This window comes from Natator depressus, chromosome 1, assembly GCF_965152275.1.
Source record: "Natator depressus isolate rNatDep1 chromosome 1, rNatDep2.hap1, whole genome shotgun sequence".
Taxonomy (NCBI): domain Eukaryota; kingdom Metazoa; phylum Chordata; order Testudines; family Cheloniidae; genus Natator; species Natator depressus.
In genome coordinates, this window is record NC_134234.1 from 162,836,568 (window position 1) to 162,850,479 (window position 13,912).

The following is a 13,912-nucleotide window of genomic DNA, read 5'->3' on the forward strand; positions in this document are numbered from 1 at the left end:
CCTGTAAGGTATCTACCATCCTGACTTTACAGGGGGGATTTTTTTTATTTCTATTTACTTCTATTTCTATTAAAAGTCTTTTTGTAAGAAAACTGAATGCTTTTTCATTGTTCTCAGATCCAAGGGTTTGGGTCTGTAGTCACCTAGGCAAATTGGTGAGGCTTTTTACCAAACCTTGTCCCGGAAGTGGGGTGCAAGGTTTTTGGGAAGTATTTTGGGGGGAAAGATGTGTCCAAACAGCTCTTCCCCAGTAACCAGTATTTGTTTGGTGGTGGTAGCGGCCAATCCAAGGACAAAAGGGTGGAATATTTTTTGTACCTTGGGGAAGTTTTGACCTAAGCTGGTAAAGATAAGCTTAGGAGGTTTTTCATGCAGGTCCCCACATCTGTACCCTAGAGTTCAGAGTGGGGGAGGAACCTTGACAGCTTCTGCCATTCACTGAGGTGTTTTTATTATGCAAAGGGGGAGCTCTCTCCCATCGGCATAACATGTCTTCGCTAGATGCAGTGCAGCTACATTGGTACAGCTGTACTGCTGCAGTGCAGTACGTTTAGACATGGCCTTAGTAAGCTCTCCAGCCCCCTGACAACCTCCTTATCTCTGTGAACCTCATGAGGCCTGGTCCACCTTGGGCCCTTAAGAGGCTCATCACTTCCTCAACTCCCATGAGCCTTAGGTTGCTTAGCAACTCCTCCCCACAACAGTTCATTACTTTTAGTGACCCACAAACTCTCTTAGCTCATCAGCCCCTTGGCAAACAGCCAAAGATTAAACAAACTTATTAAGGCCCATGGGCCACTTGGGGTGGCCTCCATGAGCCTAAAGGCTGGGCTACATGAGAAATTTAGATTAATCCAGCTATGTTGCTCAGGGCAGGGGTGTGAAAAATCCACACCCTTCAGTGATCTAGTTAAACGGACCTAAGTGCCCATGTAGACAGTGCTAGGTCGAGGAAAGAAGTCTTCCATAGACCTAGCACTAACTACTGCTGCTTAGGCAGCTGGATTAACTAGAGAAATGCAGATGGGAGGGGTTCTGCCCTAAGTCCTGTCTACACTTGAACTACTACAACAGTGCAGGGACATGGGGGTGGGTGGGTGGGAGTAGAGTATCCTCAGTATTTCTCCGAATGTTCGCAGGGGCTTGTCTGCCACACTGGAAGAGCTCAGGAGGGCAAGCAAGGAGTGGAGGTAAAATGACCTACTTGCTTCCACTCTTCAATCCCTCCTGCTTGTAACAGCTCTGTCCTCTGGAAGAGCTGTGGTCTGCAGCAGAGCAGAAGAAAATCCCAGACATCCCTGCTCCCCCACACACCTTGAACCTGAGTAGGCTTGGTGCCAGTGTTTTCACCAGGAATTGAAATTAGGTGGGGGTGTTCAAAATATGGGAGGGGGGTGGTGAGGACCAATGAGGAGTGAGATCGTTAGAGCAAAGGTGGGCTGTATTGCACCGTAGTAAAAATGGAAAAATGTTTCATGACCACTTTATTAGATTTAACTCCTGTTTTTAAATCACACAAATTTAAAATTGGCTGCACAAGCCTAGTATGAAGCACTATATCTACATCCTTCTTGGTTTCTTGTTGTAATTTTGCACAAGTCTATTAACTTCTCAAATGCAGTGCATTCATTTTTGGTGGCGTCTTATGTGCCCGGTACTTCCAGTCCTTCAAGATATGCTCATGATCCCGCAGAAGGCGACTTCTTTCAGAACACAATTCTATTCAATAAGGAAAAAATGCTCAACTGTAGCTGTTGTGACTGGGACTAGAAAGAGATTAATTCCTACTACTTTCATCCCAGGAAACATAGGCTAAAAATTGGGCCAAACCACTAGCGATGATGAAGTTGAAGTCAAATCTTCATTGGTTCATCATATGATATTCCACTTTGTGTTCAAACTCTCTATTCTGTCGTGATCACAGGGCAGCCCCATTGCAGGTAGTACCTCATTCCACTCAACTGTCAGTGGTCTACAAGACGGGCATCTGTAAAAGCTACGTAGAGGCTGACAGAATGCAGAAGTTGCTGTTGTAAAGATGTAAGAATCAAGTCTGTGTATTTTATTTTTTTTCAGGTGGCTTAACAAACACTTCTTGTCCTCTTCATTTAAGGAGTCAATAGAAGTGCCCTAATTAGTCAACTTCTGAACTGAAGTCTTTGCTTCTTCCAGTAAGTTTTTTTTCAATGGATATCTCTCTGATTGATCCAAGCGTAGCTTCCACTGTTGGAGAGAGATCTACTACTGTTGTAGCAGATGCCTGGATGGCATAGTTTAATGCCTCAAGCAGTTTCAAGTAGACTTACAAGAGAGAAGGACGATTGTCTTCTCTGAACGTAGTAGCAAAAGCAGTCCACCAGCCTCACTACTTAGATTTGTCCCGTCTTGGTAGATACTTTCCAAAGTCAATAATAATGGCTGCAGGAATTTTAAGACAACAGCCAAGGATAGCTCATGAGAAAGTCCAATCTGGGAAAACCCGCTGGCTAATTTGAACTTCAGTCCCAGTGTATCTTCTATATTATCCAAGAAGTTCAGTCCTTTTGGACTCTTGCTGAAAAAAGTATAATGAAGACATTAAGTTTATAGCTTTTCAAATGCCTTTTGAAGATTCTGAAGCTCCTACTAGTGCTAGTTGGAGTAGATGGCCTCTGCATTGTGTATTGGAGAGATTAGGGTTACACTTTTGTCTGATCAAAACTTGTACTCCATTATGTCTTCCAGAGAAGTTTGCAGCTCCATGAAATGCACAAACAGCCATCTCTTTTTGAAATTCAATTTACAAGCATTTAACTCTAAGACATGGGTTGTCAGATACAGCCTACCACTGACATCAAGATAACGTACACAGTGACTTAATACTTGACACCCATTTGTACTGGTTCATTCATCTGCCATGTACGCACATTTTCTGAATGCGGTGAGGGAGTTCTTCATGTTTTCAGCGGCTGAGTCTTTCACTGTTGCACTGCATGCTTCTAACCAGTCAGTTGAGTTTCTTGCAGAACAATAGTGAGCATTTGCTGGTCTTGTTCAGAACCAGTGTCCAACTTCAGGATTAACAAATGTTAATCAATGGCTATTATTCAGCGTGGGCAGGGATGCAATATCATGCTCTGAGAGCCTCTGCTTGCCAGAAGCTGGGAGTGGATGACAGGGGATGGATCACTCGATTAATTGCCCTGTTCTGTTAATTCCCTTTGAAGCACCTGGCATTGGCCACTGCTGGAAGACGAGGTACTGGGCTAGATGGACCATGGGTCTGATCCAATATGGCCATTCTTATGCAGAAATTAATTATGTTTAGTACAGAAACTCCCCAAGATAATGACCTCTCAAGATAACAACCCTGGCAAATGTGTTTTTGTTTTAAAAAAAATTTGGCCTACTAGGAAATTTATAAAAGTCTAGCATTCTAGAACCGTCACTAAAACATAGTACAACAAATGTTCCTTTAACATGCCCCTTCCTTCTCCCTCTACCGCACCCCACCCATAGTTGTTGTCCTTGGTCAGCAAGGACCCAGAGTTCAAAGGTGCTTTCTCATGAGTTCACTTCCCACCCTGGGAGGTGTGGAGGAGAAGGCACCTTGCTCATTCCTCCAGGTGCTTGCCATGCTCTGGCTGCTGTTGTTTATCATGCCACCATTCACTCCATCACTCCATTGCTGCTGGCCCTGTGCCATCACCTTCTGCTACCACTGTGATCTCTGTGAGTCAGTCTCTTGAGGTTCCACCGAGCTCTCAGTGTGGGAACCTCATAGCAAGTGCAGGCTAGGCTGTCTTTTCCACAGTAATACTGTCCTACACCAGGTCTAAGCACTTAGATCTGATTATTAGTGATTTCAGCTCTAGTGGTCACTTAACAAAAGACACACTCTGGCACCTAATAAGCTTTATCTTTAAATAGGGGAGAGATACAAGTCAAATAGTGCCTGTGACTCTTAGGCACAGCCCTTGCCACCAAGCAAAACCCCTGCCTGTGTCTGTGTCTCTCCCCTCAGCTCCACTGGGATCTGCAATCCAAACCCCTTGCTTATCAAGTGCAGTTCAATTGAGGGTGACCAGTACTTCATTTGTAATGAAAGAGGTGCTGGAGCTCAAGCAAGTTCTTTACTTTCATAACTGATGTGGCAAGCCCAGAGGTCCTGGGCTATAAACTGTCAGGGCTATAAACTGTCAAGCCTAAAGGGGCTGGGGCTCAGCCCTGGCAAAAATTAAACATTGAGGGTGAACCCCTCAATCAGGACAGACTAAGTATAGTTCTGCTGCCCTTTACTCATACAATAAGGATAACACTTCATGACCCCCACATTCAATACTAAAGTGATTTGTAACCCACCACCAACCAAAATTGACCACTTGGGTAACACAGCTCTGTCTGCTGGATACCTAGGCAGAGTAGGTGAGTTCATGTAAATACAGTCTGGTCCTGAAGCCTTCCACCCCTCCCCTGGCTCATCACTAGCTGTCGGGCAGAACTCAGTCAGATCTTGCTTACAAATCAGAATTTGAAATTATAAGGTTGATCAGCATTGTGGAAATGAACATGCTGACAGTGTCAGAAAAACCAACAGCTGTATGAGGAAGCTAGTCTTTGTTTATACTTTTCAAACCTAGTATACTTTTCCAGGTACAAGTATTTTATCAAACACTGCATGCGCTTTTAAAGTGTGTATTTTAATGCTTCAGTTTCAATTCAAATTTCTAACCACTGACTACACTGGCAACACTGCGCTGTAACTAGCTGACCACATGCGGGGGTGTTGGGAAATCCCTAGAAGGGCCCCCCCAATCCCTCCCAGCCAGCCGCTCTCCCGCACCACCTCTCTGACTGGAAACAGGCTCCCTGCCCCAGCGACAGCCCCGCGCCGTTCCAGAGCCCGGCGCTACCCCCAGGGCGGCCGCACCCCGGGGCAGCAAGCGGGGCGCTCGGGGGCCGCAGCTGCAGCCTCCGGCCCAAGGCCCCAGCCCCGCTGCCAGCCGAGCGCGGCAGGGGGCGGCAGCACAGGCCCGGGGCTGGGAGGCGAGGGGGCCGGCCCCGCCTTGCTCCCTGCCGGGCAATCCGCTCGCCTGCTTCCCCAGCGCCCCCTGTACCTGGCAGCGGCGCGGCCCCGCTAGGAGCCGGGGCGCCCGGCGGCTTCTCATGGCGACCCGGGCCGGGCTTAGGGCTAAAGCGAAAGCGCCTGGGCGGGATCTGCATCGCGGGGCGGAAACGAGGGTGGTGCGTGAGCTCGGGGCATCTGCACATCCTGGGCCCCGCTGGCCGGGCTCCCTTAAATGCTACTGCGGAGCCGCTTGCTTCCCCGAGAAGAGCGAGGACCGCGACCAGTGCGTGAGCCTGCGGCGGGAGCCAGCCCCGCATATGCCACAGCCTCCCCCGCCCCCCACTACCCCTTACAGCTCCCCACCAATCCACCGCTACCCCCCAACACTCCCCTAGACACCCTCTGACCACACAGCACAACCCCCCCTACAGCCCCCGATCATAAACCACCCCCCAGCAGCCCCTACAAATCCCCTAATCAGACACTACAACTTGCTCAACATCCCCATACATACCCAATGACCCCATACAGCCCCATACACCTCTCGCTCCCCCAAAACCCTTGCCACTCAGCTAGTAGCACCCTCCAACCCCCTGCACACCCACCACAACTAGCCCCCCTGTGCACCCTCCAACCCCCTTCACCACACACCCCACCTCACTCAGCACCCCCTCACACCTCAAATCTTCCCTACTGCTGCACTTAGAATCCTATAAGATTAGGGTTGGAAGAGACCTCAGGAGGTTATCTAGTCCAACCCTCTGCTCAAAGCAGGACCAGCCTCCAACTAAATCATCCCAGGCAGGGCTCTGTCAAGCTGGGCCTTAAAAACCTCTAAGGATGGAGTTTCCACCACCACCTCCCTAGGTAACCCATTCCAGTGCTTCTTCACCACCCTCCTAGTGAAATAGTATTTCCTAATATCCAACCTAGACCTCCCCCACTCCAACTTGAGACCATTACTCCTTGTCCTGTCATCTGCCACCACTGAGAATAGCCAAGCTCCATCCTCTTTGGAATGCCCCTTCAGGTAGTTGAAGGCTGCTATCAAATCCCCCCTCACTCTTTTTTTCTGCAGACCTAATAACGCCAGTTCCCTCAGCCTCTCCTCGTAAGTCATGTGCCCCAGCCCCCTAACCATTTTCATTGCCCTCCGCTGGACTCTCTCTAATTTGTCCACATCCCTTCTGTAATGCGGGGACCAAAACTGGATGCAGTGCTCCAGGTGCGGCCTCACCAGTGCTGGATAGAGGGGAATAATCACGTCCCTCGATCTGCTGGCAATGCTCCTGCTAATACAGCCCAATATGCCGTTGGCCTTCTTGTCAACAAGGGCACACTGCTGACTCATATCCAGCTTCTAGTCCACTGTAATCCCTGGATCATTTTCTGCAGAACTGCTGCTTAGCCAGTCCATAGTGGTGCATGGGATTCTTCCTTCCTAAGTGCAGGACTCTGCTCTTGTCCTTGTTGAACCTCATCACTTCACTTTGCTTCCCTGTTATATAGCCAGACTCTCAGCTGCACTATTAATACTCAAAAAGAAAAGGAGTACTAGTGGCATCTTAGAGACTAACCAATTTATTTGAGCATAAGCTATAGAGAGCTCAAATAAATTAATTGGTTAGTCTCTAAGGTGCCACTAGTACTCCTTTTCTTTTTGCGAATACAGACTAACACGGCTGCTACTCTGAAACCTATTAATACTCAGTGTGTTTCTCAGAAACACAGTATAACTATTTAGTATAACAGGAATTCTCAGGGCATGCAACATAACTTGGCTTAGCTAAAGATGTTGCATCTTTCTTTATGATGAGGAAGTACTGTTCTGTTTGATCCCTAGTCCCTGACCTCTCTTTTCAACTCATACATGCCTAAAACAGGAGATCTGTCTCAGACTAAGGCCTGGTCTACACCCAGTTTTTTTTACCAGTATAACTGTTGGTTAGGAGCATGATTTTGACTGAAATAATTATATAACTCCCACTTTGGATGCAGTTATATTGATATAAAGGGACCTTTCCATAGGGGTCTAGCTGTACTTGTATAAGTACCTTTATACTGATAAAATTGAATCAATACTGGAAGGTAGGAGGTTGTGTCACTTTAACTACACTTAAAACAGTACAGCTTTTGTGTTTAGACAGGCCAGTAGGGGGTGAGGGAGGTGGATTTTTATGGGAGCTCTTTGCCAAAATATCAGGAGCTCATAATTCTCTGTTTTTAATGGTGGAAGGAATACTGTGGTAAAGGGAGCTATGTTTTGGGGGCTTTTGGAAGGGCTTTTGATTGTGCTGGAAGGGTCTGAGGTCTCTCTCTCTTTTTTTTTTTTTTGGAGGGAAGGAAGCTGTTGGTTTATCTTTCCAGATATTATTGTACAAAACCAGTATAAGAGCCACAATCTGGAACTTTGTCATTAACATAGGACCCATTCCAGTAGTATTGTTTTACTTGTAAGTAAATTTGGTGCTTGTGATTATAATGTTTGAGGGCCTCATGAGCATTAATAAATTAAGCCTCACAGTACCCCTGTGGGGTAAGAAAATATTCTACCTTTTTTACGGTTCATATGGTGAACCTGAGGTACGGAGCATTTAAGAGAAATCTCAAGAATTTTCTGATTCCTAGTCCTGTGTCCTAATCACAAGACTGACATGTTTTAACTAACATGACGGTTAATACTACTTTTCCCTTAGTGGCGAAAAGGCTATGGTTAAAAACATGTTAACTGGTTGTGGTAACCCTAAGGTACCCTTTAAATCAGGCATCAGTGTAGGAGGCGATCTTAAGTTTAACCGTGACTAGTTAACATTTTTAAACATGACTATCCTTGCCCACACTAATGTTTAACATCAGGTTAGTTAAAATAGATACCACTTCGGAACAGGGGGAGACTATCTGGAGGAAGGCCAACATCTCATGTATTTGTGTAGCCATTTAATGAAAATTATTACGAAGTATATTAGTCAATGGTAACTCACTCTATTTAAGCTCAGGAAAATATATAAAAAAGGGAGTCATAAATACTGGAGAGGATGTGGAAGAACTGGGACCTTTCTGCAGAAAACACCCTCAAGAACTAAGGACCATTTCATACCTCAGTGTTTTCCACTCCAAGTCAGATTTGTTTGACTTTGCCTTCTCTAACAAACACACTGTAATAGCTACATTTATACTGAAACAAACACACACCCCCACACTCCCTACCAAAACAAGATACTTCACTGCACATGCTTCTGCTTTTCGGCAGAGGATGAGAGAACTAACACCATGTGACAGATGTGTAGTCATGTTGCTTAATTCACTACTGGAAGATGTGCAGATTCTATGGTGATGAGCATAGGGTAAGAACCTATATAGAATAGAATATGGTGGGAATGCCCCAATAGTATTATGCAGAAAAATAACAAGTTAAAGTTAGGCTACTCTCAGAAGTCGTTCTAATAGGTTACAGTCCAAATGCGGTGATTAACCACAGGAAGGACCCTTAGATAACAGTCATAATTACTACCAGCAACCAGCTGTATGATAGCTCATATTTTGTGTGTGTGTGTGTGTGTGTTTTAAGTGATAGATCCTCCAACATTAGTGGCATGGAGAAATAAAGTATGAAAAATACTTTCAGTGGAAAAAAAAAACAAAAGACTTATCAGAACCAAGTAGATTTTTATAATACATGGTTATTTTTGGAATTTGAACAAAATAAATGCACAGATAAGAGTTTGACCAAACACAAACTAGTCTTTAAAGTTAATACAACGTACAAATAAGATTTCTTAATATTTGTATGGAAAGTTAATGTATGTTTACAATAAAATAGTTAGTTAGCTGGTGTGTTTTTTAACATGATGTATTTCCCCAGTAAGACCTCAAGCTCTAACTGCTGACATGCACAAGGTTTATCAATACCACTCTGATGCAACTTTTTCGGCTTTTCCAACATCCAGTTACAGTTTAATCTGTTCTCAGGCTACTTGAAGTGGCAGAGAATAGTTCTCTGGTGGTTACATAGGCAGATCAAATGCTTACAAAGAATGTGAGCATAAACTGAAAGCACTAATTTCAAATGAAGACAGTTTTAGTTTTGAGAGTCACCATACTGTTCTGTGTTGGTGGCCCTGGCTCCTGGTGTGGTCTTTTGAGGGGTCTCTGCTGCTCCTGACTGGCCCTCCTAAGTTTGTCCTCTATCAGGGCAGTTCTTGGACCCTTATCTCTAATTAAGTCTAGCAGTCTGCCTTAGTTTGTTGACAGTGTTTGTAGAGGCATTCTGATTTAAGGGTATTACCACTTTGCTGTCCTAGGCCTTTCTGCTTCCTCTTCTGTATGTGCTCTCTCCTTTATAATGGGCCTTGGTTGTAGGCTTCACAAGGAACAACCAGGTTTCTGCTACTGTTATTTATAAATCCTGTGCATAACAGTCACTTCCTACATTTGACTGGCTAAGTAGCTAGTGCATGCTTCTTTTGTTGCAGTATATGTCAGTAACATAACCACACTTTCACAGTATCAGTCATGCTTCACAACATGGTTTGTGGCTTCATTGTTGCCTCAGTATTGAGATCAAGTTAATATATCAAACTGTAAGATCTGAAAATTAGATAAAAAGCAGTTTAATTTTTTTCTGAACAGATGTGTACGTTTACTGCAGGGGTGGGAAAAGTTTTTGGCCTGAGGGCCACATCTGGGAATAGAAATTGTATGGCGGGCCATGAATGTTCACAGAATTGGGGTTGGGGTGTGGGAGGGGATGAGGGCTCTGGGGTGGGGCTGGGGATGAGGAGTTTAGGGTGTAGGAGGGGGCTCTGGGCTGGGACCGAGGGGTCTGGAGGGCGGGAGGAGGATCAGGGTTGAGGCACGGGGTTGGGGTGTGGGGAGAGGCTCAGGGGTGCAGGCTCCAAGCGGTGCTTACCTCAAGTGGCTCCCGAAAGCAGTGGCATGTCCCTTCTCCGGGTCCTACGTGAAGGCGCGGCCAGGCAGCTCTGCATGCTGCCCCATCCACAGGCACTGCCCTTGCAGCTCCCATTGGAGTGCCAGAGGGGGCCATTGGAGTGCATAAGATCCAGAGCGGGGTCATGCTGTGGCTTCCGGGAGCCGAATGGAGAGGCCCCTGACCCTGCGCCCCGGCCAGAGCGCTGGAGCGGGGCCATGCCATGTGGTGCGGCCCCTGACCCAGTGCTCCAGCTGGAGCGCTAGAGTAGGGCAAAGCCTGACCCCCGCACCCTAGTGGGAGCTCGCAGTCAGCTTAAAATGGCTTGCAGGCCGGCTGCGGCTCCCGGGGCGTAGTTTGCCCACGCCTGGTTTATTGTCTGTATATTAGATACTGGAGATATGTTCATATAATATATATGGGTATTTTCCTAATTTCTACATCTTCCTGTCTCATGGCCTAATAAAAGGTACATTTACTTGAGACTCTGGTGAATTTTTCTATGTTTAATTTTTTGTAAAAGCCTAATTAGGGCTTATGAAAAGTGTACGATGACAGTATCTGAGACTGAAATCTTCTGTTTATTTGGGGTCTAATCCAAGGTTGATCATGGTCAATGGCAGTTTTTCCAGTGACTTCAAGAAACAATGATGATAAGTGTGGTGTTCAGTGATCACTCAGAGCTAGGGAGTCTGACGCAGATCAGCTTCATTCAGTGTTTGAGGGTATGTCTACACTGCAATTATAAACCCATGGCTGGCCCGTGCCAGCTGACTCAGGCTCACGGGGTTCAGACAAAGGGTCTGTTCAATTGTGGTGTAGACATTCAGGAGCTCACAGTGTCTTAGAGCCCAGGTTCCAGCCCAAGTCTGAATGTCTACATCACAAGTAAACACCCCTTATCTTGAGCTTTGTGAGCCTGAGTCAGCTAGCCTGGGCCAGCCATGGGTTTTTAATTGCAGTGTAGATGTACTTTGAGTTCTAAATTGTTGTGCATAACAATAACAAGAGCTTCACAGCACCCTGCCCAGACTCTTTATCTAGGAAACTCAGCCCATGAAGGCAAAGACTCCAATATCACAGCAAGGGCATGAGCACTTTAAGCTTGCGCACACCACCAATGTGATGTTAGGTCTACACTACTAAGCCTATGGCGACCTTGCCTCCTGGAGCAGATGCAACGTACACCAACGGAAGGAGGAGTTCTGCTTTTATGGAAACCCCTCCTCCCTAAATGACGTTAGTTATTCTGACAGAGGCCCCCCCGTGTCGTCATAGCTGCGTCTATGCTGGGGGTTTTGTGGACATACCTATGTCGCTAGGGGTGTGGTTTTGTCACAACCCTGACCGACCTAGCCATGCCAGCATAAGTTTTAAGAATACACACGACCTGAGTCAACTTTGAGCTGAAGGGATCCTCCTCTAGGTGCGAGAGGATAGTTCAGTCTCCACAATCGCACAATACTTTGTCATCTTGGTGACATAACCAAAAGTCACCAGTTGTGATGTGGACAACTGTTTTGTTAAGAAGTGAACTGAGACCACTAATTCACTTTACATAGGCCACTGAGCAACTTTCGGAAGACAATGAATTTTGGTCACTACTGACCAGTAATGTAGAACAGAGTGGGTTATGTGGCCTATTTCATGAGCCAAGTCAGATTTTCTGAAATTACATTGGCACTGCACTTGTATTAGGTTATGTCTACACTAGAAATGCTATGCAGCAGCACAGCTGCAGTGTAGACACTTACTACAGCAACAGAAGGGGTTCTTCTGTCACTGTAGTAAATCCACCTCTCTTAGAGCTGGTAGCATGTCTACACTACACAATTATGTCAACCTAAGTTACATCGGCATACAGCCACTGCAGTAATTAAATCACTTTTGTGTGTCCACACTACACTCCTTGTGCTGGCGGTGTGCATTCTCACCAGGAGTGCTTGTACCAACTGTACTGTCAGCGCAGGGCACCGATGCAGCTGCGCTGCTGTAGCACCTCTGGTGAAGATGCTCTAAGCTGACGGGAGAGAGCTCTCCTGTCGGCTTAACTCCACCTCTGTGAGAGTCCGTAGCTATGTCGGCAGAACATGGGTGGCAAGTATAATAGTCCAGGAGAGGCTAAGCCTCCCCTGGTGCAGCTGCTGCTGACCCGCCACCGGACACCTGGGCTGTGGTGGCCCTGCCTCTTCCGGTCCCTGCTCTGTCCCTTCCCTGAGGCTACCCGGCCTGCTGCTGCTGCCAGGTGAGTCTTCCTCCTCTCCTCCACTCCACCCCCACCTCTCCAGAGGCCCCCGTCGCTTGCCGTGTCCCTCCTCACCCCCTCTCCCCCACGGAGGTGGGAGAGTGAGGTGGGAAGTGGTGAGCCAGTGGTGGGTGGGAGGGAGTCTGGCAGGGAGTGAGGAAGCAAGTGGCGGGCAGGGGAATGAGGAGGGGGGTCTCGTGGCAGGCAGGGGGTCTGGTGGGAGAGTGAGGAGGGACACAGCGAGCAGCAGAGGGGGGAGAGTCTTGTGACGGGCGGGGAGGTGAGGAGGTACGTGGCTAGTGGCAGGCGGGGGGGTGTCTTGCTGTGCGGGAGGGGTGAGAAAGGATGCGGTGAGCAGCAGGAGGGAGGCTAAGTGGGGAGGGGGCAGGATTTGGGGTGGAGCGAGGGTGGAGTGTGGGCGGGGCCGAGGGTGGAAGAGGTGGGACAGGGAGCTAGCCTCCCCTAGGTGAAGTTTCACCCGCCACCCATGTGGCAGGAGAAGCTATTCCACTGACAGTCTACCCAGTGGGGTTAAGGTTGGTATAACTATGTTGATCGGGGGTGTGGATTTTTCATATCTCTGAACAACGTAGCTACGTCAGCCTAAGTTTTCTGTGTAGACCAGGCCTTGGAGACATTCCACACCATCTGTTAGGGAGCCAAAGGAGTTAAGTAACATCTTGCCGCTCTTTCCCCTAAATTTGAATGGGCTGTGAATGTATTTACAATTATAAGAGTATAAACAGAAGAAACGGAATCTCAAAGCATGCATTCCAATTATGAATTACAGCAGGATGACTCTCCTTGTTTTATTTTTTTTATTTTTCCTAACTGTTTAGGGCTTGATCATGTATTCCTTGTACATCCACTGAAATCAGAGGGAGTTTTGATTGTGCAAGGACTACAGGTTCACAACCCAGAATAAGAGCATGGCTACACTTGCAGATGTACAGCACTGTGAGTTAAACCAGCCCTCGGAGAGCACAGTAGGGAAAGAGCTGTAGTGTGTTCACACTGTCAGCGGAAAGCGCACTGGTGTGGCCACATTTACGGCACTTGCGGCATTGGGAGCGGTGCATTATGGGCAGCTATCCCACAGAGCACCTCTTCCCATTCTGGCGCTGTGGCTTGTGGGAAGGGGATTGGAGGGTGCGGGGCATTCTGGGTCTTGTCCCAACGCCCTGTGATGCATTGTTTCGCATCCCAGCATTCCCTCTGCTTCCGTCCACATATGTGCCATTTTTCAAAGGTTTTTATACTGCGTGCTCTGTCTTCCCTTTCAGTCTGTGGGAATGGAGCCCGAAGTGCTGAGGAATATACTGATGAGTCTCACCAGCAAGTCACATTTGGCAGTTGAGTTACTCCTTAAGCTACAAACTGACAGTGAGGAGTCCGACGATGGTGTCGACTCACATAACACACACGACACAAGATTGCTTGTGGCATTCACGGACATGCTCACCACAGTGGAATGTTACTTTTGGGCTCGGGAAACAAGCACTGAGTGGTGGGATCACATCGTCATGCAGGTCTGGGATGATGAGCAGTGGCTGTAGAACTTTCAGATGAGAAAAGCCACATGAGAGCTGCCCTGCCGGTGGAGAAGCGGGTGGCTACTGCAGTCTGGAAGCTGGCAACTCCGGACAGCTACTGATCGGTCGCTAACCAGTTTGGAGCGGGAAAGTCGACCGTT

General features: G+C 47.3%; 1 protein-coding gene across 3 annotated transcripts in view; it reads right to left on the minus strand.

Moving 5' to 3' along the window:
• IFNAR2 (interferon alpha and beta receptor subunit 2) overlaps positions 1-5,206 on the minus strand; it is a 35,952-nt gene extending 30,746 nt beyond the window's left edge. For 2 of the 3 annotated variants that reach the window (XM_074970652.1, XM_074970633.1), the window contains exon 1: positions 5,097-5,206. The gene's annotated coding sequence lies outside the window, so the exon portion shown is untranslated. The remainder of the gene's footprint in view (positions 1-5,096) is intronic. The other variant, XM_074970643.1, reaches the window with a different exon arrangement.
• Between the last annotated feature and the right edge of the window lie 8,706 nt (positions 5,207-13,912).